The sequence below is a fragment of the Saccopteryx bilineata genome, chromosome 8 (assembly GCF_036850765.1).
Source record: "Saccopteryx bilineata isolate mSacBil1 chromosome 8, mSacBil1_pri_phased_curated, whole genome shotgun sequence".
Classification (NCBI taxonomy): Eukaryota; Metazoa; Chordata; class Mammalia; order Chiroptera; family Emballonuridae; genus Saccopteryx; species Saccopteryx bilineata.
The window spans coordinates 19,574,782-19,601,353 of NC_089497.1; the positions used below are offsets into that span (position 1 = coordinate 19,574,782).

A 26,572-nucleotide genomic window follows, 5' to 3' on the forward strand; every position below is an offset into this window, starting at 1 on the left:
CATCACCCCCTGGTGGGCGTGACAGGTGGATCCCGGTCGGGCGCATGCGGGAGTCTGTCTGACTGTCTCTCCCCGTTTCCAGCTTCAGAAAAATACAAAAAAAAAATATCTGAGGAGAAAAATAAAAATGAAAGGAGACTTAGAGAGAGGAAAACATTTAAGTTTCGGTAAAAGTTCAGACTCTGGAAACCAAATTGTTACATAAGATATAATTGAGAGGGTTCTGATAGGTAGCGGACTCTAAGTGAAGACCCGCTGGATGTTATAATGAAAGCACAGGTATTATAAGATTCAGACTGATTCATACAATTAACAGACATTGAAAGTAGGGGTAATATATTCTTTGTGTTCATTGAGTTGTTTTCTGAGCTCCCTAAATTGCCTTTCTGTGTTTTCTTGTATATCTCGGAGGATTTTTAGGATTTCTATCTTGAAATCTCTGTCATTTAGCTCCAAGGTTTCCAATATATTAATTTTTTTCTCCATAGATTTTTCCTCATCTAGCTGTGTTACCTCTCTTTCTTTTGTATGGGGGGAGGGGGGAGAGCGAGAGGGAAAGGGGAGGGGGAGGGGCACAAAGAAAACTAGATAGAAGGTGACAGAGGACAATCTGACTTTGGGTGATGGGTATGCAACATAATTGAATGACAAGATAACCTGGACTTGTTATCTTTGAATATATGTATCCTGATTTATTGATGTCGCCCCATTAAAAAAATAAAATTATTTTAAAAAAAAAGAAAGTAGGGGTAAAAGACATAAATAAGAAAAGAGAGACACTGATCAACTGGAAATTAGTATCATGTCCCTTTGTAGACAGTATTAAAAAAAAGATATGTTATATATATATATTTTTTTTCTGAAGCTGGAAACGGGGAGAGACAGTCAGACTCCCGCCTGCGCCCGACTGGGATCCACCCGGCACGCCCACCAGGGGCGAAGCTCTGCCCACCAGGAGGGGGTGCTCTGCCCCTCTGGGGCGTTGCTCTGCCGACCAGAGCCACTCTAGCACCTGGGGCAGAGGCCAAGGAGCCATCCCCAGCGCCCGGGCCATCTTTGTTCCAATGGAGCCTTGGCTGCAGGAGGGGAAGAGAGAGACAGAGAGGAAGGAGAGGGGGTGGAGAAGCAAATGGGCGCTTCTCCTATGTGCCCTGGCCGGGAATTGAACCCGGGTCCCCCGCACGCCAGGCTGACGCTCTACCGCTGAGCCAACCAGCCAGGGCCTGTTATAATTTTTTAAGAGTATAGTTAAATTTTAAAGCCCGCAGTCTTTCCTTTTAAATTAGGTTAACCTTAGGTTTTCATTTTTATTTTGATTTTGAAGTTTGGTCTGGTGAAATCAATTTATCAATGGCTGTAAGCCATGTGTTTATACATGTGTTTATAAATCCTTGGTTGAACTAACTTTCCTCTGGTCCTTCCTCACCAGTCACTCTCTCTTGGAGGGACCAGAGGCTCTCTGGTTTCTATAAGCTATCAGATAAGAATGTTTAGTCTATATTACAGTTCTGATTCATCCTCCCTGAGGGAAGGAAGCTCATGAGCTTATGTTCCTGATGCAAACTGAAAGAATACCTTCTCTTCCCTGATCCCTCCACAGCACACGTTCTTCTAATGGCCAGAGGGAAATGACAAAGAAGGGAAGATATTTTTTTGAGAAATGGGTAAAAGAAGAGGGTTGACTGGCTTTTGTTGATTTGGTGGAAGTCTGGGGATATTTCTCATGTCCCTTAAAATGTTCAGTATTTTTAAAAGCTATGTTTTACCAGAAACATATAGTTTTCTTCTTTTGTAGTGATTGAATTTCTCAATAATTAATATTCATACATGAAATACCTTTGTTTGTAGATCAGTACATTCTTCTTTTACATTTTTTAATATTAATTGAAAGTTTAAAAATATATTTATATGAAAGTTGTCTTTAGGTTTATTATGTGTGATATTTTCCTAAAGTATTATTCACCAGTAATGATTATGCCATCTTGCATATGTCTGTATTGGGCTATATTGTCACATAGGTAGAGCCAAGGTGGCCTATAAAATCTAGACAATATGCTCAAAAATATTTTAGATCATTTTAAGAATTAAAGAAATAAATTCTGTACTATAGTGTTTTATCTCTGTGAAATATTTTTTTATAAACAGAGCAAGCAGTATTATTAAGGTCGTTGTGACTATGGATGAGAAATAAGAAATACTAACTCAACTTCACAGAGCTCTATTTATTACTACAGGCACTATTTTATTGTCTAATTTTTTTCCAGGTATGAGACAACTCCATTTAGTTACTCTGCACATCATATAAACAATATTACAACTAAATTATTATATCTGTCATAAAAGTCATATATTTTCTCTTTGTAATTCATTCATAGTTTTCCAGATCCATAATCCTCTGGGGAGTGTCATGAATCCATATAATGTGCCCAAATGCTAGATACTGCATTTGTATATGTGATTTAACTGACAGTTATATAATGTCACATGCAGCTAAATAACCTCACAATGACTGTGCAGCTGTGAAACTTGAAAAATGTCAGTTATTCCAGCTGAGGCAGATGCACAATATAATTAAAATAATCCAATTCCAATTTAGTCTATTTTAATTGCATGTATGATAAAATAAATAAACTGGCTTTTGAATAATTATAAAATAACACACAAACAATAACTAAAAAAGATAATTATATTTTCGTTGTGCTTCTTTAGTGATTATAAACTGTGTAATTCTGAGTGTAGGGCAGCAATGACTTGTTTATATGGCAGTAGGTAGATATCAACACTGCCGTTCACTTTCCCTAATGGTGTAAAAGGGTGGGAGATCAAGGTATGGGTTACATAAGAAGCACATGCATAGAAGCCAATTATTGGTAATGTTCTCTTCTTTGGGTTGCTAGTGAATTCATCCCTCTTGTTTATTATATAATACTTTATAACTTGTGTTTGTATATGTACACAATTTTGCATTGCTCAAATATTATAATTACAACACAGAGGAGGAAAACAACAAGGAGACTGATTTTTTTTTCTCTTCCATCATGCAATAGACACTGAACTTAGTGTGTGTGCTTTCTTGAGAAATTAAGGAAGCATTGGATGGCTGCATGTACCCAAGCAGTTGTCTCTTTGTGTTGCTTGATGACCAATTAAATAAAAGCTGAAGGTAAGATCAATTACAGACAGAGTTGAAACATTATTCCACTAATCAGACCTTGTAATCTCACCTTGCCTAGTCATCTTGCTGTAAAATTTAGCAACTTATGACACCAACAATTTTATTAAATTTCATGATGTTGAGGCTCAAGAATCTGGACAGGCCACTATTGGAAAATTATGCTTCAGGTGGCATCAGTGAAAGTCACCCAGTTAAACTCAACTGGCACAACGTGTTTGCACAGATACAAAGGTTAAGGACATAGGCCCACATCTCAATGGAAGGCGTGTCAAAGAATTGGCAGCTATGTTTTTAAACCACCACACTCATAAATATATAGCATCCCACAGTGTGTCATCATCTTATGAATTCCACATATTCACCTATCTTTTTTTTTTTTTTCATATTCACCTATATTTTCAGTCACTTTTCCTAGAGGTCTCTGTACATCAGGTCCTAAACTGTCAATTCTACCAGGATTCATAATGAGGCTTTAGACAGAAGTACCCTCTGCTTTCATTGCTTCACTTTTGCTACTGCACCACCATCTTTCATTTATATATGTGTGTGTATATATATATACTTAAATTATATATACTTATATATATACACACATATATACACATATATAATAATTATATATAATATATATTATATATACATATATATGTGTATATGTATACATACATATATATGATATTATATATCATCTCTATCTGTCATCTGGTATAGCTGCTGCTGTGAAAAAAAAATAATGATGTCCTGGCCTAGGTTCATTCATGCCTTGCATAGCATGGGGTTGTGCCACCTGTAACTTTAGCAAATGTGCTGTTATTCTTCTTGAAATTCCTTGTCTCCACATGTAAGAGATGTCAAATATTATTATAAAATGTCCAACGTAAATTCTTATTTTTTCCTGACCTGGTTACAACAATTATCAATTTATGATAAGCCAAGCTTTATGTTTTTAACACCTACATTTTTTTCACTTTTATTCCATTTTTTAAAATTACAGTGGACATAAATATTATCTGTTTCAGGTGCATAACTCAGTGATTGCACATTATATAATGTACTAAATAGTCACCCTAATAAATCTTGTACCTATCTGACACCATACATAGTTATTAAAATATTATTGACTATATTTTCTATACTGTACTTTCTATATCCAAGACTACTACATAACTACCAATTTTGTACTTTTAAAGCCTTCATCTTTTTCACTCATCCCCCTAACCTACCATCCATCTGGCACTGTCAAAATGCTCTCTGTATCTATGAGTCTGATTCTATTGTGCTTATTTACTTATTTGTTTGTTTGTTTATTTATTTATTGTAAATTCCACATATCGGTGGTGTCATATGGTATTTGTCTTTCTCTGTCTAATTTCACTCAGCCTGATATCACTTCTAGGTCCACCCATGTTGCTGCAAATGACAACATTTAATTCTTTTTATTGCTGAGTCATATTCCATTGTATACATGTACTACTTCTTTATCAAATTATCTACTGATGGCCATTTAGGTGTTTCCATATCTTGGCTATTGTAAATAATGCTGCAATTAGCATGTGGATGTATATGTCTTTTCAATTTAACATTTTGGGTTTCTTCAGATAAATACTTAAAATGGGAATTGCTGGGTCCCTCTTTATCTCTTATTATATAGCTTTTATTTTTTTGTATGTGTTTATTTGTTCTTTTTAAGTGAAATTTCGAGTTTAGTAAAATCAGCACAAGAATACCATAAACAAACAAACATAGCATACTGTTCTGGTTATCAATTTTTGAGACTGAAAATATCTCTAAAACTTGGGAGGACAAGCTTATTTATGAGAGATAACCATCGCTAAGGGTTTTACTCTTTGAACTATTCACATTTTGTAGCAGAAAACAGAACAAAGTTCTTCAGACATTTTCTCTCTCCCGTCAGAAATGTATTTCCAAACAAGATCTTTTCATAGTTCAAAAGATAAACAAGCAGCTTTTTTTCTTCATCAATTGGCTTGTTACTCTCAATCTGGGATGTGAACATTAAATATTAGGGCATCAAATTCAACCAGATATTCCCAAGGCACCAGTGGCTACTTGTCTTTTTTATTTTTAAAAAATATTTATTTTATTGATTTTAGAGAGAAAGAAAGGAACAGACACAGGGAGACAGGAACATTGATCCATTCCTATGTGTGCACTGATCAGTGATTGAACCCGCGACATCTGTGCTTCTAGACCGATGCTCCAACCGAGCTATCCAGCCAGGGTGCTACTTGTCTTCCTATAAAGGGAAAGAGGTATTGGTCTTTCCACAAGGGGAGTCACTCTCCTGGGCCTATAGTGTCAGTCGATATCAGAACATCAGCTGGGAAGGGGAGCGCAATGGCAGAGCAAAGGATGAGGGAAAAGAAGGAGGTTTTTTTGAACAACCCATGACTAGGCAGAATGGTCCAGTTTTACAAAACACCCACTACAGATGCCAAACATGCACACCTAAAACTAAAGGGAGACCCAAAGAACTCATAAAGGACTGTGAGAGACAAAGTATGGTGACGTGGAACAGCAGACTTACCTACATATGCGTCTCACCCTTCTGACACTGGAGGATGTGATTAAATGTTGTTGTTCAACATTGTACTGAAAACATATCAAAAAATAAGTCTGTAGTCATCTTAAAATAACAAAGATCGTTACTCAGCCAAGAGAAACGACAGATGTTAGCAGATAGCAACCTTTGAGGTATTTTTGATGTATATTTGAAAAAGTGGTCAGGCAGAGAAAAAAGAGAAAGGGAGGGAAGAAGAGAGGGAGAAGGGGAAAGAAAAGGACAATTCAAATGACAATGAGAAAGGCAAGAAAATAAGAAGAGTATAGTTTTAACCCCATGGTTATTTGTCTCAGCAACCACATAATAAAGCAAGTCCACAAAGGAACAAAGATTAGTTCTTTTCTCAGAGTTTTCTGGAAGTCAGTTTTAAACTCAAATATATATATTTTTTTTTCCAAAAAACTGCAATCTGAAACTATAAATATTACAATGCTCATTGGATTGAAAAACAATGACACCTAAAACTGTGTACTCAAATGGGTTGACACTCTTCCAAGGTCATTATTAAATATCATTCACAGCCTATGATCTGGTCTTATCCAAAGTGTCTTTATCACTTGGTATGGACCTGGTCTAGGAGCAGTAAAATCACCTGGATGCTCAGAGTACAACAATACCACAACAAACATGATGCTAGCAGGGAGCAATAAAAGAAGAAGAAGTAGGAACAGCTGGTTACTGATGATCTCCTTCTTGTACAGAATTTAAAATTTTTTGCACTAATGTGCTAAGTAAAGGAATGGAAAGATGAACTATAATACCAAATCCAGAAGACATTCATTCCTCCCAGAGGATGTAGGGAAGTAGACCTCAAACACAGTGTCACAGAGAAGTCCCATTAACATTGTATCACCTCTGCTGTCCCCAAAGGAAAAAGGAAAAATAACTCCCTTCTTGTTTATTTCTCTCTGGTTTTGAAGATCCCAAATCCAGACTCTTGCAGCACTGAACTATGAGCAGGGGACAGGGAAGCATTTGTTGGTAGGTTGATAATTGATTTGGGATTAAAAAAAAAAATTGGAGGGAATGGTTGTTTCTCAATACAAAACTGACTAGGGAAGTCAAAAGAATTCAACTTTTGTTTTCCTTTGTGGGCTACTTAGTTCTACAGAAATATGCCATGGGCCTTCAGTCTAAGCTGAATAACTGGGAAGAACAGAAAACAAGGAGAGGAAATGGTCAAATGAAGCTCATCTTCGCATCATTGGACAACCAGAGGAAGAGAAAGAGGTGGAGAGTACAATGGGGACTGCTGATACTACCCTCTCTGTGTTTTCTTTATTGATCATATTTGCCAAATCAAGTACACACACATATCGCCGCTGCTGTTCTGGTCCTTGCAGGGCAGTTAGACGTCCATCTCAAACTGAACATCATTCCCAACTGCCTGCTTTGTGTCACAATTGTCTAAGTTGTTTTAATTGTTTACTTCTACTTTGGAGAGTTTGACTGAGGTGCCAGACCTGATGACTCCTGTGATATTGGGCCGATGGCAGGTTGGTTTCGAAGCCATGGGAAAATTGGGACAATCCAACAGAAACATTTGATCATAAATAATTCAGGGTCCTCCCAGCATGGTGAAGAAGAGCATCCCCCCAGGCATGGTGTAATAGTCATGATGTGCTGCTGCACACCATTGCCATTGGGCACCAGGAGGGTGGGGATGGAATGGCTTTGGCTGGGCTGGTTGTTACTACTGGCAGATGAGGACATCTCCCTGGGTGCTGGCTCTTGGGCTTTCTCTTGCAGCTGGTGGTGTGCTTTGTCCTGCAGGCTGATGGTATATAGTCTTTGTTTTAAACTCTGTTTTGTCTGATACAAATATTGCTACCCCAGCATTTTCTTTCTTTGTTTCCATTTTCATGAAATATATATAGTTTTATTCCTTTATTTTGTGTATCTTTCAATCTGATGTGAGTCTCTTGTAGACACCATATGCAAGGGTTTTATTTTGGTATTGATTTAGCCTCCACATGTCTTTTGATTGGTGCATTTAATTCATTTGCACTTAAAGTACTTTTTGATAGCTATATATCAATACTTATTGGTATTTTATATTCATATTTTTTATCTTTTTTTTTCTTCTTAAAAATATTCTTTAACATTTCTTATAATACTGATATGGTGGTATTGAACTCCTTTGGTTTTTTTTTTTCTCTTCAGAGAAGCTCTTTATCTGTCCTTTAATTCTAAATGACACCTTTGCTGGGTAGAGTAATCTTGATTGTAGGACCTTGCTTTTCATCTCTGAATATTTCTTGCCACTCCCTTCTGACCTGCAAAGTTTTTGTTGAGAGATCAGCTGACAGTCTTATGGGAGCTCCCTTGAAGGTAACCAACTGCTTTTCTCTAGCTACTTTTAAGATTCTCTTTTTGTGTTTAACCTTTTGCATTTTAATTATAATATGTTTTGGTGTGGGCCTCTTTGGGTTCAACTTGTTTGGGACTTTCGGAACTTCCTGGACTTGTACGTCTTTTTCTTTCACCGGGTTAGGGAAGTATTCTATCATTATTTTTTCACATGGGTTTTCAGTTTCTCTTCCTGTACTCTCTCTTCCCCTTCCTGTATTCCCATGGTGCATACGTTTGTATGTTTAAGCTGCCCCAGAGTCTCCTTACACTATCATCATTTTTCCAGTCTCCTTTCTCTTTTTGCTGTCTTAATTTGGTGTTTTTTTGCTTCTTTATATTCCAAATCTCTGGTTTGATCCTCTGCTTTATTTACAGAACTTTTGATTTCCTGTAATGTATTTTTTTTCAGTTAATATATTTTTAATTTCTTACTGATTTATTTTGGTCTCCCATCTCCTTAATGAATTTCTCACTAAGTTCATCTGCTCTTTTGCTAAGATCATTGAGAAATCATTTAACCATTGTTTTGACTTGCATCTAGTAGATTGTTTGTCTCCGTTAAGTTTAGTTGTTGTTTTTTTTCTGAGGTTCTGTTTTTTTTTTTTTCTTTTAAATGAAATGGCTGCCTCCCTGTGTTTGTTCCTATGTAATAGGTAGAGCTGCTATATCTTTCAGGCTTGGTAGAGTGGTGTTATCTAGTAAATGTCTTGTAAATTCCAGTGACACAACCTCCATGATCATCCAAGATGGGCACTCAGGTATGCCCCCCTTGTGAACTGTGTGCCCTCTCCTGTTGTAGCTGACTATTAATGCTAACAATGCAATAGGAAGGATTTACTCTCCAGGCTGATTGGCTGCAAAAACTAGCTGCCATCACCATGGAAAGTCAGCTGTACAGGCCAACCCCATAGAGCAGGACTTATTTCAATGAGCAGCTGGTGGCTGCTGAGTCTTCTCCTTCAGATTGCCGCTTGGAAAGGGAGTTGTGTGGTGATGCTTTGATGTTTGTTTGAAGATATCCACTGGGTATGGTGACTCTGGGACCTCCTGGGAGGTTCAAGCCAAGGTGAGTTGTCAGCTGTGCCCTACCTAGGGTCACTGCCCATGAACTATGAAGTGATCTGTAGATGGCTGCTAATTTTGCTGAGCTTGGAGGTGCCCAGGAGAAACCAAGCTGTAACACAAGGCCTACTTACTGCCTCTAGTGCTTGTTTTCAGACTGCTTAGTGAGAGGTGACAGATATGCCAAGGCCAGATACTGCTTGAGGGATTTTAGGTAAGTCCAGTGTATGAGTCAAGACTGGCCATCTATTGGGAAAAGCCATTGGAAACGGCATGGGTGGGCCCACAAGCTGGGTGGTGCCAGGTTCAGGGCTGGTGAATAGTGTTAGCCATGTTGATGGACACTCAGAAATGGTGCCTGCCTGCTGGTTCTATGGGTAGAAGGCACAGAAGAAGAACCATGGTCTCTGTCAGTATTTATGTCTGGGAGAAAGCTGCCCCTTCAGCTCTCATGCTGATGCCAGACAATTCAGTACTTCCTGGTATGTGCCTGGTGTCTTTTAAGCTGCTTCCCCAGTGCTGATCTAAAAGCAAGTGAATCTTTGTAAGTCCAGGTTCAGGTCCATGTTCAAGTCCTTTAAGAGGGCTGCCTGGGATTTCAGCAGCCCTTTTCTCATGCAGCTACAAGCTCTGCTAGTTGTTACAACCAGAGGTTATGGGGACTTCTTCCTGGCACTGGGAGCCTGGACTGGGGCGGGGGGGCTCTGTGTGAGGCAGAAGGGACCTCTGCAGCCAAAATATTCCTCCGGATTTTTATCTGCCACACATGGATGTGGGACCAGCCAATTCTATGTCTCTGCTTCTCCTGCCAGTCTTATTGTGGCTTTTTAAAATATATATCCTTATTTCTAGGACTTCTACTCAGCTAGATATCAGATTGTTATGAATGATTGCTTTTCCGTTAGAGTAGTTGTGATTTTGATGTCATTGTCAGAGAATTCAAGTACCTCCTTTACCAATGCCACAATCTTCACCTGAAGTCAATGTCTAGATTTTTGTAGTAGTTTTTGAAGCTAACTCTTATATTCTAATTCTATCATAATCCCTTAATTAATTTTATGAAGGATTTGTCTCTTTAAGGTATTATTCATATATGAAAAGTAGAATAAAGGATTGATTTCTTTCTTTCAGTTTGTTTTTTGATAGTTTAAAAATAACTAGTTAAATTATTTGCCTCTTCTAAAGCAGTTTATTTGTTCATCTATTTACTTCTTTGTTTTTGGGATCAGTGCATGTTCATAAACTTAATTATATTTCATGAGTTTTAATCCATCAGAGTAATTACTCAGATAGTTCCATATTTGACCAGTGAGTGATGCTTCAATTCTTTTGACACAAAAGCAGTAGATATTTTATGGCTTTCTAGCTTTCTGAACTAGACATTTCTTGCCCTCCTATAAACTATTTACTTGAGCAATCCTGTTTTATTTTAATGGAAATATATTTATAACTTCAGTTATGATAGTAGAGTTGCTTGTTGCTGCTAGACTTGCCGTTGTTGTAGGCCTTTTCAACAGCCTCACACTTATATGGACATGTATATATGTTTTTATATTGATACTTCCAATTCATATTTTGGACTATAGGGATTTTATTTACCTCTTAGCTCTTTTCTAGGTTCTTTGTTGCCAAAATATGATCAGTTTTCATTCAAATCAGTGAAAAGATAGGCAGGGAGCAAATAAAAAAAAAACTTTTGTCATGGAGCTCTTTCTAAAACTCCAAAGAGCTAAATGTCATTGGGGTGATTTACAGGATTAGCATTAAGAAGAGTGAAAATTCAGGACTTCTCTATTTGTTCTGTCTTTTTCTCCACTCTGCTTCTGGATGACGAATACTGTTTTAATTAGGTCAGAGTTCCACTGCATAGAGGTTAGTGACTTATATGTACACACTTGGTATATAAAACAAAAAGTCAAAAATCTATTCATACCAAGAGGATAATCAGTTTATAAATGCAAGGGCAAATGACTTATCAAAGTCTTTCTGTTTTAAAATGGGGTGAAGGACCATAACCTGAGGATTCTGAACGCATTGTAATTTCTGATCCTCAGTTTCTGTGGTATTTTACTGCCCATTTTCATCTAAACCCTAATTACAGCAGCCTAGACAATAACACAGATGAGGTGACTGAGACGAGAGATAAGAACCTACGTGGCTGGAAAGAAACCCTGAGTAATAAGACATAAGCATTGCAAAAATCAGTTGTGTTGAAATCTGTTCTTACTTACGTTCAACAAAACCTAGATGACCCAGAAAATATCCTCTCATCTGAATGCGTTCTTATACAATGCGGTGCCGCAAGAACATTTTATTCAAAATTCACTGAAGTGTTTCCTGAACACCTTCTGTATTTACTTTGTAAGAACTTTTCAAATGGCTCATACTTCCCTAAATAATTTATGCAGGATTTCATTTTTTTTTTTTTTTGTAATGAGTCAACTTGCTTTTAATAAAGCTTATGTCCTAGAAAATTCACTCATCAAAAGTGTACTTTGGACGAGTCAATACTGCACTCCCTAGACTTCATGATGTTTTCTTCTTTTGTGTTTTAAATGTGAATTGTGCCACATAGTTCTTCATCCCTGGGTCTTTCTATTTAAACACGTTATTGTTTTGTTTTTTTAATTTTTTTAAACCCTTTGTTTGTAAGAAACTGAGGCACATGGTGCTTCCCATAAATGGTATTACAGAATGAAAATCCAAGGATTCTAAACAGTAGTGCACATATGTTCCTGGAAGGAGGAGGGAACTAGGGCACTTCCTTAAACGTTATCCTCTACATCTTCCCTCTTCCAGTCTATCGTTCATTGTCTTTCTACTTTAACTTCAATGTGTGTCATGTAAAATGTTTTCATTTTAGCTCTCACTGATCACCTTCCTACATTATCCAAACATACATTTCTGAGAGAAACTGGCTGATTCTGCTCAAAGCAGGGAACTCACATTATGTATCAAGTATGGTAGAAGAGAAAAGGATTGACTGGACATTTAGATTTGCAATGACAAATCTCTAAAGGGACACTCAGCATGCGTTTTTTGAAAGAGTGTATCTTAACCTTTTCTTCAGGTGAGAGGGTGGGGGAATCAAGCAATTCTAAATATGTCTAATACAAAATCAATTTATATGGCAATTATGTGATATATTTACATGAGTCTTTTTCCTTTTCCACTTTATCTACTTATTCATTTCTTTTTCTAAGTGAGAGGAAGGAAGATAGAAAGACAAACTCCCGCATGCACCCCAACTGGAATCCATCCAGCAACCCCTGTCTGAGGCCGATGCTGTGCCCATCTGGGGCCATGCTTGCAATATTTTTAGTGCTTGAGGTGGAGGCTCCACAGAGCCATCCTTAACACCTGGGGAGATGCGCTTGAACCAATCAACCAGCAGCTGTGGGAGGGGAAGAGGGAGAGAAAAAGAGAGAGAAGGGGGAAGGAGGAGGAGGGGAGAAGAAACAGATGGTGACTTCTCTTGTGTGCCCTTACTAGGATTGAACCTGGGACATTTACACACTGGGCTGATGCTCTACCTCTGAGCCAACCGAACAGGGCCCTCCTTTTTTACTTGAAAGTGAAGCTAAAGGTTACTTCAGTGGTTTCTTACCTGCTATACACTTGGGGATATTTTTTTCTTGAAAAACAAAATAACTCAATATTGGATAAACTGAGAAGGTAACTTAAGTATTTTATATCATTTTTAAGACACTTTGTGTTTTGTTTTTTTTTAACTATACTCAAGGCCAATACAAAGAATAAGGTCATTCAAAATAACAACATATTGTACAGTGAAAAATTATCAAAGCATATGTTGTTTTCATCTTTTGTTTCTTCAGAATAAAGTATTTGAAACACTGTAGGTATTCTATCTTTATTATTTAAAACTCTCCTGAGGGCCTATTAATCAGTGAATTATGTTTAATAAAATTATTTTTTGGGTTTTTTTTTTGTTGACTTGTTTGTTTTGTGTGTGTGTGTGTGTGTGTGTGTGTGTGTGTGTGTGTTTATTTTTCCAAAGTGAGAAGCAGGGAGGCAGAGAGACAGGCTCCCACATGCGCTGGAGCAGGATCACCCATCATGCCCACTAGTGGGCGGGAGGGACCAGGTTGACCAGCACTGCAAAAGTGGGCAGTTTTTATAAAGAGGTTCGCCATCATGGCACTGAGCCAACCGGCCAGGGCCAAGGAAATGAGTTCTTAATAATGAGCCGTCAGTAAAGGGACTGCAACGACACAGTTAATGTCTATACTAGGCCATACATGGTGCAATAAATACAGATTTGATCTTTAGTATGTGCCAAACTGTGTTCTGAGTGCTTTATATACGATAGTTTAATTTGTGTTTTTACTATAATTTTATTGTGTCACGTACTGTAATTTTTCCCCATATTAGAGATGAAGAATTTGTAGCCCAGAGAGATAGCATATCTTACTCAAGTTTACATCAGCGTATGGCCAGGGGCCACCATCGTTTTGGTCATTCACATACAGGTTGGTAAAGAAACAGTGGAGCCAAAAAATGGTGGGCCATCTCTTTATTAAAGTCTCGCACAGACTAATGAGCAAACAGTCAAGGAAGACCTCTTCCCTCTCACTCAGTGGCTCCCAAAGCCCTGACACATTCTCTGGTTCCACAACCAGGAGAATCTTCTCCGGTTCCTCCTAGAATCAAAGGCCCCCAAAGCCTCAGTAGGGCTCCCAAAGCCCCCTCCACAGCCTGCCTCTCCTTCTGCTCCTCTCTGGATTCTTCCTCAGCACTCTGCATTCTCTCTGCTCTCCCTGCCAAACTTCCTGGGCCCACAAAGACCCCCCTCCAGCAAACATTAGCAAAACAAGTCCCCCTCCCAAGAAGAAATGCTATCTGCAATTTGCAGTCAACTGTCCCACTCTCAGGGCAAACACACACATGGCTGCCCAGCACCATTTTTTAACAAGAAAAGTGAGCAAACTCAAAAAAATACAAATTTGACAAACTCATTTGTCCAACAATCAGTAAGTGATGAGGGCTGGTGTCCAAACTCTGGAGTTGAATGCTACGGTGAGTAGAAGTGTTACATAAATGTTACAAGAGACACTGTGTAGACAATGTTAATAAAAACTCAATAAACTTGCCACAACCAACATCTCCATTTTTATTTTTTCCATAATGATTCCTTAATTTATCTATCTGTGTAAGGACTCAGCTCCTGATTGTAAACTCTTTGGGGCCTTCACTATATGTTTCCTTGAACTTCACATGTTAGGATATTAAAGTAGACCTTGTTCCACAGAACCTCCTGGCATTTGTGAGCTATGCTCTCTACATATTTGTTAACAGTTTGAGAAATCTGGTATCCGATCCCCAAACCTCACATTCAAAAGCCTAGAAAAGAAAAGGTAATTAGAGTTTAATTTAACTCTGAAATATGTATTCTAGAGTTACTTATGACTTTTCCTCCGTCACATTTTACCTTTGATTATATTAGTGAATCCCTTCTCGTTCATATAACTTGTTCATTACAGCATACAGCCAAGAAAAAGTATCTGTGAAATATGTGTACTAACCGTTCGTCTGATCTCAATTTTTCTCTTAAAAGATGTTGCTTAAAACTATATTTACACAAATAAGTTCCTTTTATAGATTGTCATTTCATTTCCCCTAGTAAATCTAATAATATGATTAGAGTTGCTCAGATAATCTTCCATCTCAAGGTTTTATTCATTTCTGATTCATTGTGTCTATTATTAAACCCAGCTGTTGGTGTATTTGAACAAACTGATTTCTGAATTAACTCAACATTGTGTTCTATAATAACCCCACTTCAGCGTGATCATGGTTTGCTCCCAATTTACTTTTAGATAATTAAAGCCTCTCTTTATTTCTATCCAAGTTGGCTGTTTTATTTCCCAGAACACAGGGATGTGATTTCATTCATGTTGCTCTAGGGGTCTAAAGTTGATAATCATTTTTCTACATCTGCCCTCATCAGCGTGTGCTTGCAATATACGTTGCTATGTCCTCATCCCCTGGCTTCCTCTCATCAGCATTCACATTCCCACTGACATGTTGTGTTCCACTGCCATGAGCTATTCCTTGTGGTTTTTCTATAAAGTCAGTACCTTTGCATCAGAATTGTCCTCATTTCCCTTACATATTAGCTATTTTCCCTATATTGACTTGTTTACCGTGATTATACCTATTTACATATGGATGCATCTGCCCTAGAATTGATAACATTTATTACTGAAATATGAAAAATATATACATTTCTCAATATCGGAATAAAGCAATTCACAAAGTTGATGTAGGCAGAGAAGAAAATGTAGGTCATCACACACACAAAAAACCCTTGCTTATTCCTCTTTTATTTTCATTACAAAAACTTGAAACCTACTAAAATGTATATTTTGTTTGTTAGACCAGAACAAAGAAGTGGTTGCAGTAATTTTTACATCTAATATATTCTAGTGAATATTTATTTATAGGATAGCAAAGCTATAATTAGGGATATACATATTAGAATATATATTTATACACATACATGTATATTTATATTTTATATACTTTATATGTTGTCTTTATATTTTATATACTTTATATTAGTATTAAGTTACTATATGATTTCTTGCTAAATATCTACATTTAAAATGACAAAATAAGATAATAAAAATTCAGAGAATTTGTGGAATTGCTAGTTTTCTGTAGCTATAATTTATAACTGATGTGCCTGATGAAGTTTCTTAGATTTTATACATTTATTTCTATAGAGTATCATTATCTCTTTGATTCACAAAATGCAAATTTCATAGAAAGGTTATATTATTATATGGTTTTATTGTGAAATAGGCACTGAAAAATATAGTTGATGGAGTTAGAAATATTCAATAAATTTTATAAGCCACTATTCTTATAATATGCTTATATATATTTATTACCTTGTTGCTTTTTCTTCACCTGAAGGAAAACATTTACACTGAAAAGTGTACATATATACCTAGAAAACAGAAGGTGCATTTTGAGATTATACAGTTGAATTTAAGGTTATGTAGTTGTATAAAAAGATTTCAACGTTATATCTTGGAGACACCCAAACTTCTATACTTATTCACAAATTTCATCTAGCAAAAATACAGACTCCCCTAGTTTATTATTTTTAAAACAATTTATCACTATGATTTGTCTCTTAAAAAATAAGATTTCTTCTGTTCATATTTTATTCACTAACAGCATGCATTGAGCATGAGTAAAATATCAGCAATCTAGATTTTTTTTTCTTATTTTCCAATACTCCCATTCATACGGGATATATCATAAGAATGATCATAACCAGATATGAAGGGTTTTTTGAAAAGCTTTTTCATTTTACAAAAAAACAGACTTGGAAATATACTCTCTTAAGACGTTAGGCTTACTCTCCTCTCACTTGCTGGTAGTGGGATTAAATAGTTACAGTTCTTTTCTGCCCTCAAAATTTTGTGTATTTGATTCTAAGCATGTGAACAGCATTTGGGTTCTGATATTTGATATTTAGAGATTTTTCTGTACAGAACCTGAGGTGTCATTTACCTTTCCGAAAACAGTGATTTTCAACCTTTTTCATCTCATGTCACACATAAAATGATTATTAAAATTCTGCAGCCCTCCAAAGATTTTATTATATTTTTTGCCGATCTGACAAAATAAATAGGTATAATTTTGATTCATTCACACCAGACGGCTACTGTGTTTTTTGACAATCTAAGGGAAAAGAGGTCAGTGCCCTTGACTAAATAGTCAGGTATTGCTGTTTTAAAAATTCTGTGGCACCATGGTTGAAAATTGCTGTCTTACGTTATAATCATCTCAAATCTCTTCAGTACCTACAAGGATGTAATTACAAATACAAATAAAGTTACCTTTATAGCCATTATGAAGACAGTTCATGTGAAAGAAAAATCTTTAATGGTTTTCTTAAGGACACAAAAATGAGAATGAATTTGGTGTTTGCAGAGAAGATTAAATAGACTGGCCTAAAATATACACAAGTTACATGTTGTGAGAGAATTAAAAATAAATACATACATAAATAAAGTTGAATGTCTGGAACAGTTTAACTATGAAGATTCTATATTTTATTTGTGTTGCTTTTTGTTTTATTATAGCTTTCTCTAATCTTTGGATTATAACTTTTACTTAATGAAATGATCAATTTCCATATAAAAAGAATCTCTCAATATGTGTTTATTCAATGGTATTTCATTATAGTCAGCGAGAACCAGAAATTTAGTTACAACATCTGTTCATAATCTTTAGTAAAAATTTAGAACCACACATTACTGAGGTCTTTAATAAAGTATTTATAAGATTTTCAAACAGTTGATATTTTTTTTAACTCAACTTGGGCTTTTTAGTTTACGATTTGAACAATATTTCTAGTTCTCACTATTGAAGACTAAGAATTAAGTTGATGAGTCAAAGCTACTTTAAATGGCAATCAGTGCATTCACCTGTTCTTGAAAATGATTTTTAGTTTAACTTTTAAACAAAAAAATGTATTTTTGACAATGTTCTTAGCATTCAAGTATGTTAGAATGTTAACTATCTTTTTTCTGTAAATGTCAGCCAAAAAATGTCAACTTTGAACCCATGACACTGTATCACACTCTTTTTTTTTTTTTTTGTATGTTTTGTTGCTTTACATACAAGGTTTTTCTTATAATTTACTTGGCCCTAAAAGGCAAGCACTTTGTTAATATGGCTGTGTACAATTTTCTGACAAGTACTGAATCTACATTAAAAACACGTGGTTCTTATTTATGATATGTTAAATTACTGTTCTGAGAGTAGACCTTTTAGGTTGCATTCAGCCTCTAATTTGACTGAATTTAAATGGCATAAAATGCCTTTTAGTTAGGTCTTGGCTGGCATATTATATATCTCATTCTCAATGGAAAACATTCACATGCAAATACAGTTTGTTTGGAGTGAGGACAAATGCAACTATGATGACTGATGAAGGCTTTTGATCACAGTTCTACAAACTGAAACCCTGAAAAAAGAAGAGGCTATTTGGATTGGCATCTGCAATCCCATGAATTATTTAGTTCACACTATCCATAAATCTCTTTGAAGAGGAGATTTTATAAGGTTTTAGAGAGGCATAGTCATCGCCGTGTTGCCAGCTTAAATGTTTGCTCTTTGCTTGCATGTGAACACTTTTCTTTAAGTGTTGTGTTGCATAGCCCATAATGTGTGCTACCTTGAGTGCTGCAGCAAGTCCATCACTTCTTAGGAAAAGGAATCAATGTCCATTCCTTCCTTACTCCTTCCACCATTGGATCTAAGAGAAGGAAAAATAGAATGAGCATAATGTGGAATATGTCACATACATTATGTAAAGAAGTAGACAGACCACATCAATAGAAGATACATTTCCTATTCCAGCTCCGTAACAGCAAGATAAGAGCTATCCTTCCCCCCATATCATGATGCTTCTCTCCTCCATAACTTCGCACTGATTCAGCTGCCTGGAAAGACCTCTCTGCTCTTCTGTTCTAGATTTCTAAAACGCTTCCTTTAGCTGGTGAATTGACTTTCCGAAAACTTAATCCCATTGCTGATAATATAGCCTAGATTTACGCTTATGTTTCTTCTGAATTACTTGTTTATATATTTGGTTTTTTTTTTCTAGAAAGTAAGGTCTTGGGGGCAAGCATCTTGCATTTACCAGCCTCTGTTGCAGAGCAACATCATTCTTGAATGTTCAATAATAGACATTCTCTTGACTTGTTTTACCCTCAAATCATGTCTCCTAAATGCTAAGATGGCTATATCTTGTGTTGTATACAGTTTACATGAAGAACGATGACTTCAGAAACATTACCGTATTTGAAACACAAAGAGAACTTAGTGTTGGCTGCACTTGAGGAAAAATATCCTGTTTGGAGTTTCCTCCTAGGGCTTCCAGCTAGCTCAGGCTAGTAACTCAAGTTCAGACCTCGTTTTGAGAGAGTTAATAGAAATGTTCAATTGTAATTTTATTTGAATTTTTAAGTAACATTATTAGAGATTTAAATTTAATAAACACTTACAATTACTGCTCATAAATAGCTGTCTCTTCCCCTATATTTACAATTCACAGTATTGATAATCAATGCTGAGGAGGAGGTTAGACCAGATAATCTTTAATGGAAACATCTACTTCTGAGAATATTCTGATGAGCTGACATTGTGCCATGTGGGCTTTTAGGCTTAACAAAAGATTCACATGCAAACAACCTGAATAAATTTACTTACAGTTGGACTATTAAAAGATCCTGAGAATGGAGTTTATTTTCTCTCTAAAATATGTTTCCTGTACACTATTGGGGCCTCTCAACATATTTACTAATGTGTACATATAAATGGTTGTGAAATTATAAAAAACAGCATCATAATAACGCAAATGTTTTATTTCGTGTTTAGATGGATTGTTCACAGATAAGAGGAACCAGTCCATGTATGTGTCTATACATGTATGTATGTACATGTATGTGTACAACAGTGTTTGACCTCAACATACCTTTGTGAATTCTAAGGAATGACAGACATGGAATACTTTTAAAAAACATTAAATTACTTTTTAGCTGGAAGATTTACAAAATTTCAGGTAAAACATTGTCAGTAAAGAATGCTTTCTTATTTTAAGAATTCATTTCTAATTTGTTTTAATGAAGTTTTTGATTATTGTAGGTTTATTATCTTTTCAAGTGTATGTTCTAGGACAGTTTGTTTTTTAATATACCTTTCGTTAAAGATGATCACATAAAATGTAAAACTAAAATCAATATTATTTTCACATTGTGACTGTGTCTATCACAGAGATGCATCTTCAAATCAAATGTACTAGCTTTAAAAAAACCAACAACAGCCTGACCTGTGGTGGCGCAGTGGATAAAACGTCAACCTGAAAATGCTGAGGTCGCTGGTTCAAAACCCTGGCCTTGCCTGGTCAAGGCACATATGGGAGTTGATGCTTCCTGCTCTTCCCCCTCTTCTCTCTCTCTCTCTCTTTCTCTCTCTCTCTCTCTTCTCTATAATGAATAAATAAAATCTTTAAAAGTAAAAAAAAACCCAAAAAACAAAAACCAACAACAAAAATAATAACATAAAATCTTTAACTTTAAGTCTGTTATTAACATATGAACGGTTTCACATTATTATGATTATCTTATGAGTATATATTTAAAACCTTATAACTGGCAGTATTTGATGTGTAACATGTACATGATACTTATGAGTTGAGCATTATATTACTTATGCTGGTGAAAAACTGTTTTGTACTTTTCTTCAGTGAAAAAGCTCATTCTAAATGGCACTCTTTTGGCTATAACTTCAAACTTCCTGATATCCAGTATATTATTTATATTTGCACTTTTTTTCACCAAGCTTTTGTCCTAGCATATTTGCACTAGTATAGAGATAAGATATAGTTCATGACATTCGAAGATGTTTTTAACCTGATTTACTTCCATATGCAAAGTACATAAGTGGCTTGTTTAGTCCACTGTAATTATGTATTTTATAATTAAAAAAGTTTTAGCCTTGGCCGGTTAGCTCAGTGGTAGAGCGTCGGCCTGGCGTGCAGGAGTCCTGGGTTCGATTCCCGGCTAGGCAAACAGGAGAAGTGCCCATCTGCTTCTCCACCTCTCCCCCTCTCCTTCCTCTCTGTCTGTCTCTTCCCCTCCCGCAGCCAAGGCTCCATTGGAGCACAGTTGGCCTGGGCGCTGAGGATGGCTCTGTGGCCTCTGCCTCAGACACTAGAATGGCTCTGTTTGGGGCAGAGCCACGCCCCAGAGGGGCAGAGCATTGCCCCCTGGTGGGCATGCCGGGTGGATCCTGATTGGACGCCATGTGGGAGTCTGTCTGACTGCCTCCCCGTTTCCAACTTCAGAAAAATATTTAAAAAAAATTTTTTTAATCTCTCTCTGTATAAAGTCTTCTTCCATTTTGTCGCTATATTTTAATAATAAACACAATTTGAAGTAACTTTGTCTTAAGATACTCTCTTGGGCACAGTTATTGATAAAGTTCTAAAAAAATGTATCACAAAGTTGAGTGCAGATAATGTAGCAAGTATACCAAATAGATTTTCTAAAACTGAATTCCTAAGACTGTTTTACATCTTTTCTCCAAATGACCTGATTAAGAATACCTATTAGAATTCTACTAATTGCAATAGATTGTGTTTAGGAACTCCTTCCCTCTAAATATTGAAATAATAATTTCATTCAGAGAATATTTGACTCAGATAGACTATATGTATAATCCAGACCATATCAATTATTTTCAATTACTATTTATGTTTATTAAGATTCTTTTGACACTGAAATTGGGCATATATTGGTTTTTGATTCATTTAAATAATTTTCTTTTTTTTTTTTACCTTAACTGAGAAGTGGGAAGGCAGAGAGACAGACTCCCACATATGCCCCTAATGGGACCCACATGGCAAGCACCCTAAGGGCTGATGATCTGCTCATCTGAGACCATTACTTCGTTGCTCTGCAACTGAGTTATTTTAGTGCCTTAGTGCCTGTGGTAGGCCATGTAGCCATTCTCAGCACCCGAAACCAACTTGCTCCAACTGAGCCATGGCTGTGGGAGAGGAAAAAGAGAGAAAGGAGAGAGGGAAGGATGGAGAAGTAGATGGTTGCTTCTCCTGTGTGCCCTGACTGGGAATCAAACCCGGGACATCCACACACTGGGCTGATGCTCTACCACTAAGTCAACTGGCCAGGGCCTAAATAATACTTTTAAAATATGTTAAATAGATGTACAGTGCCCTTGAAGTTGATCAGATTATGGTATAATTATTTACTTTTTTTTGTCTGTCTTTAAATAAACCTATGAGACCCTCATTATATCTATGAGAAATGTCTCTTACATTTCTCTTGTTTTTGAGAATTAAAAATTAATATGTAGTCATAGTATATACTCTATATACTCAAATGCTCAACATCTTTTTATTATTCTTTAAATAAAATGTTAACCATGTTTTTTGAAACACAATCTGTACTCTATAATTCATATTATAATTACCATTACTGTATCAATTATGTTAGAATACATCATACCTGATAAATATTTACTTTGGAATACAAATTATACAAAAATCACTGGCTATATCAATATAAAATAAAAAGGTTAAATAAAAAGCTAAATCATGACCTGACCTGTGGTGGCGCAGTGGATAAAGCGTCGACCTGGAAATGCTGAGGTTGCCTGTTCGAAATCCTGGGCTTGCCTGGTCAAGGCACATATGGGAGTTGATGCTTCTTGCTCCTCCCCTGCTTCTCTCTCTCTCTCTCTCCTCTTTCTCTCTCTCCCTCTCTCTCTCCTTTCTAAAATAAATAAATAAAATAAAAAAAGGCTAAATTAGTGAAACATAAGGCAAAAAATGGCACTGAGACTCACTGGATGTAAATATCAACAAACCAATACTTACTTCACCCATTTGTTTACCATCAAATCAGTAATGAGACTTCTTTGTTGACTTATATAAGACAATTAAAATAGCCTCTATGTGTCAGAATTCTTTACTTATATTACATTAAAAACTACCATATATTGTGTCTAACGCATTTGAAAATGACATTTCTAAATGATCACATTCCCTGCATATGGTTATGGAAGTGATGTACTAAAAATAGGCATCTAAGTGCTTCTCAAATTAGCATGCCTTACATACTGAATACATTTAAGTGTGTGTATACTGAGTTTGTGCTCTTTTAGTGCGGATGACTTCATCTTAGGGAATCCTGACCCTACCTGTCGTATAAGTCAGGATGAGATCAGCAGCTGATGTACAGCTCTCTTTAGGTCATTTTTTACCTGGATGAGGCTCTTTATTGGGGTGATCCATTAGAGGGCAATACTAACTACTTTTTAAAACACTTTATTATTTTTTAAATTATTGTCACACTGATTGCCATTGTGTTCCTTGAAAATTGAACTAGTCCCCTGATGTACACCAGAGCAGATTAGATACATTTCTTTAAGTTATTCTTAATCACATTCTCTACTTACACAGCTTTTTCAGAATTAACCCATCATCTTGTAATTAGTAGGTAGGAAACATTGAATTTGTTTGCTTTATAACCATTTGCTTAATTACTGTAGGCCAAATCAGCCCATGGTCCTGAGTTTCACATCTTTCCTTATACATATTCTAAAAAAATGCCTCGTGAGAAAAGATGGTTATTTCTGTCAAATATTTTTTGTTTGTTTCTTCCACTTAAAACATCTCCTGCCCTGGCCGGTTGGCTCAGAGGTAGAGCGTCGGCCTGGCGTGCAGGAGTCCCAGGTTCGATTCCCAGCCAGGGCACACAGGAGAAACGTCCATCTGCTTCTCCACCCCTCCCCCTCTCCTTCCTCTCTGTCTCTCTCTTCCCCTCCCGCAGCCCAGGCTCCATTGGAGCAAAGATTGGCCGGGCACTGAGGAAGGCTCTGTGGCCTCTGCCTCAGGCGCTAGAATGGCTCTGGATGCAACAGAGTGACGCCCCAGAGGAGCAGAGCATCGCCCCCTGGTGGGCATGCCGGGTGGATCCCAGTCGGGCACATGCAGTAGTCTGTCTGACTGCCTCCCCGTTTCCAGCTTTGGAAAAATGGAAAAAAAAAAAATCTCCTATCGCTACACTCCTTCAGCTGAAGATGTAAACATTTGGGTTAACTGTCAGCCCAAAGTGGTATGGATTCTCTTCCCTGACATCCACGAATCCATTACTCATTATAATAATTGGTTCTTTTATTGAAAACTATTCTTTGTATGTATAGAGTACAACAGTTATTCTTCATAGACAAAAATAAAAAGTACTAATTTTTAATGATATAATATAATATGAGCTGCATAAACTCTTATATGTATATATGAATATGATTCATTAAATATTATTTTCTGTATACATACACATATCTATATGCATAGATATGAAGAGAATGTTTATCATATTCTGCCTTAGAATTTAAAATAAACTCATTGAAAAATTTCATACTATTATTGGTTCTATGTGACTATTAAAGAAATTTGGTGGCCAAAAAGTATTCAAAAAACTGCATATGCAGTTTCTTTACTATTTAATCATTATTACTTATGGGAGTAACAGTATCATGTACTTTGTGTATGTTTAAACAGAAAGAATAGAATATATCATATTTTAAAATAAATTATTGAATAAAATATTTTTAATTAAGATAGCAACTTGATAGAAAAAAACTGAAAATATAATCATTGCAACTGAAAATAGAAAAGGTGACCACACTGATACAGGAAATTTGTTTTCTAAGTCTATTTATGAAACATTTATTGAATCTATTATTGAGTCCATATTATTGATGATAATTTAAGTATGTGTATTACATTATACATCAACATTAGCCACTGAGTTTCTGGAGAATAATATGAAACTAATCACCAACATTATATTTTATTTCAGTTATTGATTTAGGTGATTTCTAAAAGAGCTTCCTAATTTAGTAACTTATACATAAAATATAATTTCAAAGGATTCTTATGCACTTTATTTATTTATTGAGAACCTTTTATTCTTGTAGTGCCTTGTGACTTTCATAATAATATATGACTGATGTATCTAAGGGTTTTAATTCATTTTGTAATCTCTTTCTAAAGACATGAGTTTGAGTCCAATTATTTACAAAGCCTTGAAAACTTTTTTCTATACCTATCAAGGAAAGGTATAAGCTTGATAAAGTATGAAATGTAGCATAAGAAACAAAAAAGATCTATGAATTAATAGTGAATCATGAAGTTTAAAGATATTCTCATGAACAAAAATAAATAAATACTGAATAAGTTTGTATAAATATTTTATATTTACACTATTAATGCTAGAAACATGGGAACAGTAAAGAATGAAAGGTTTTTTTAATATAAAATAAGTTATTTTGGTACATACAATTATTTCATATCTCCAGAGTAAAGAAACAGGAAAAAATATAGATTATATAATGAATAAAGTAATTAGAAGCTAAAAATAAACTTCTGTTTTATTTCTCTAGAAGGAAAATATTCATTTCATAGAGAAAATTACAATAGCTACATTTTAAAGACTAAATTCCCTAAACCAAAATTAGTTTATTGATGCCTGTTTGCTTTGCATATGCCTTAAACAACTTACATGATATTCATGTGATAAATTGACCTCATTTAATATTAAAAACAATATATAGCGAATACTGTGTGCTGTTTTATATACACCATTACATTAAGTCATATTATAGGAAAATGAATGTTGAGAATTGCAATGGTTAAAACAGAAATTAACCCAGACCTTTAATTGAATATTTTAAATAATTTTTACCAGGAATTTCAATTATACACAAAACTAGACAATATAACAGCATGCAGCCCAAGATTACTTTGAAACAAATTCCAAGCAGCAGATTATTTTTAATGAGTATTTCATTTTGTTAAAAAATAATTACTTAAAGAAATAGACAGAATACTATTGTTTCACTTAAATATTAACAATAATTACTTAGTGTCAGAAAATTTCTCTTGCTCAACTCAGGATCCACATATGGCAATTGTTTGATATTTCTCAAAAATTTCCCCTTCAGGTGATACTTTGTTTCTATAAACTGTATTTGTTAAAGAAACTCAATACCAAAATTGTTTATGTGGGGTTTTTTTCCACATTCAAGATTTTGCTGATTGGATTTATTTAATGTAATTGATTTGTCCCCTGTGTTTATTGGATATTAAAAGTTCTATGTAGAGGTGTGATCCTATAGATTTGATCATTTTAGCAAAAATACTTCTTAAATGATATTATGTCCTTTTGTGGGAAGGTATATAATGCTTGATAGTCTCCATTTAAATAATGTTATCAGGATCAGTGATCACTACCTATGCACAAGATCTTATTAGGAATTGCAGAGTGGTAGTTTTAAAATTATATTATTTCCATTTTATTTATTGGCTAAAATATTTGTATGAAGAGGTATTTCCATGCATCAAATATTTGGTTATTCTGGGTATAAATTTTAGCAATGTTTTTCTCAAACATTACTTTTACATAATTTTTCTAGTGTGAAATTTGTGTTATTGTTGCAAAAGAAAAAAAACTTTTGAAATAAAGTCAAAATTATCTAGTCCACAAATGCTAATGACTTTTGAACAAAACTCTAGTGTTCAGATGATGTTAGCTTGAGCTAGAAAGTTTGTTATTTTAAATAAATTTCAAGTGATAAGTGAAAGAATGAGTTTAACTTTGTGTTAGATAGTTATAGAAAGAAAAATAAAGGAGGGAATATGTAGGGGGTTATCTAAAATGCCATTATTTTAATATCCATATTTTGAAGGACTGTGAAAATGTGGTACCTGATAAATTAGATGTAATAGTATCACTACTTTACCTTTTCAAATAGGCATGATTTTCTTC

At 35.5% G+C, this 26,572-nt stretch overlaps 1 protein-coding gene and 1 pseudogene across 3 annotated transcripts in view; one reads left to right on the forward strand and one right to left on the reverse strand.

Moving 5' to 3' along the window:
- Window positions 1-26,572, forward strand: part of CADM2 (cell adhesion molecule 2) — a 1,158,136-nt gene that overhangs the window by 743,664 nt on the left and 387,900 nt on the right. The window lies entirely within an intron of this gene.
- LOC136312269 (eukaryotic translation initiation factor 4E-binding protein 2 pseudogene) lies at window positions 7,108-7,472 on the reverse strand (annotated as a pseudogene).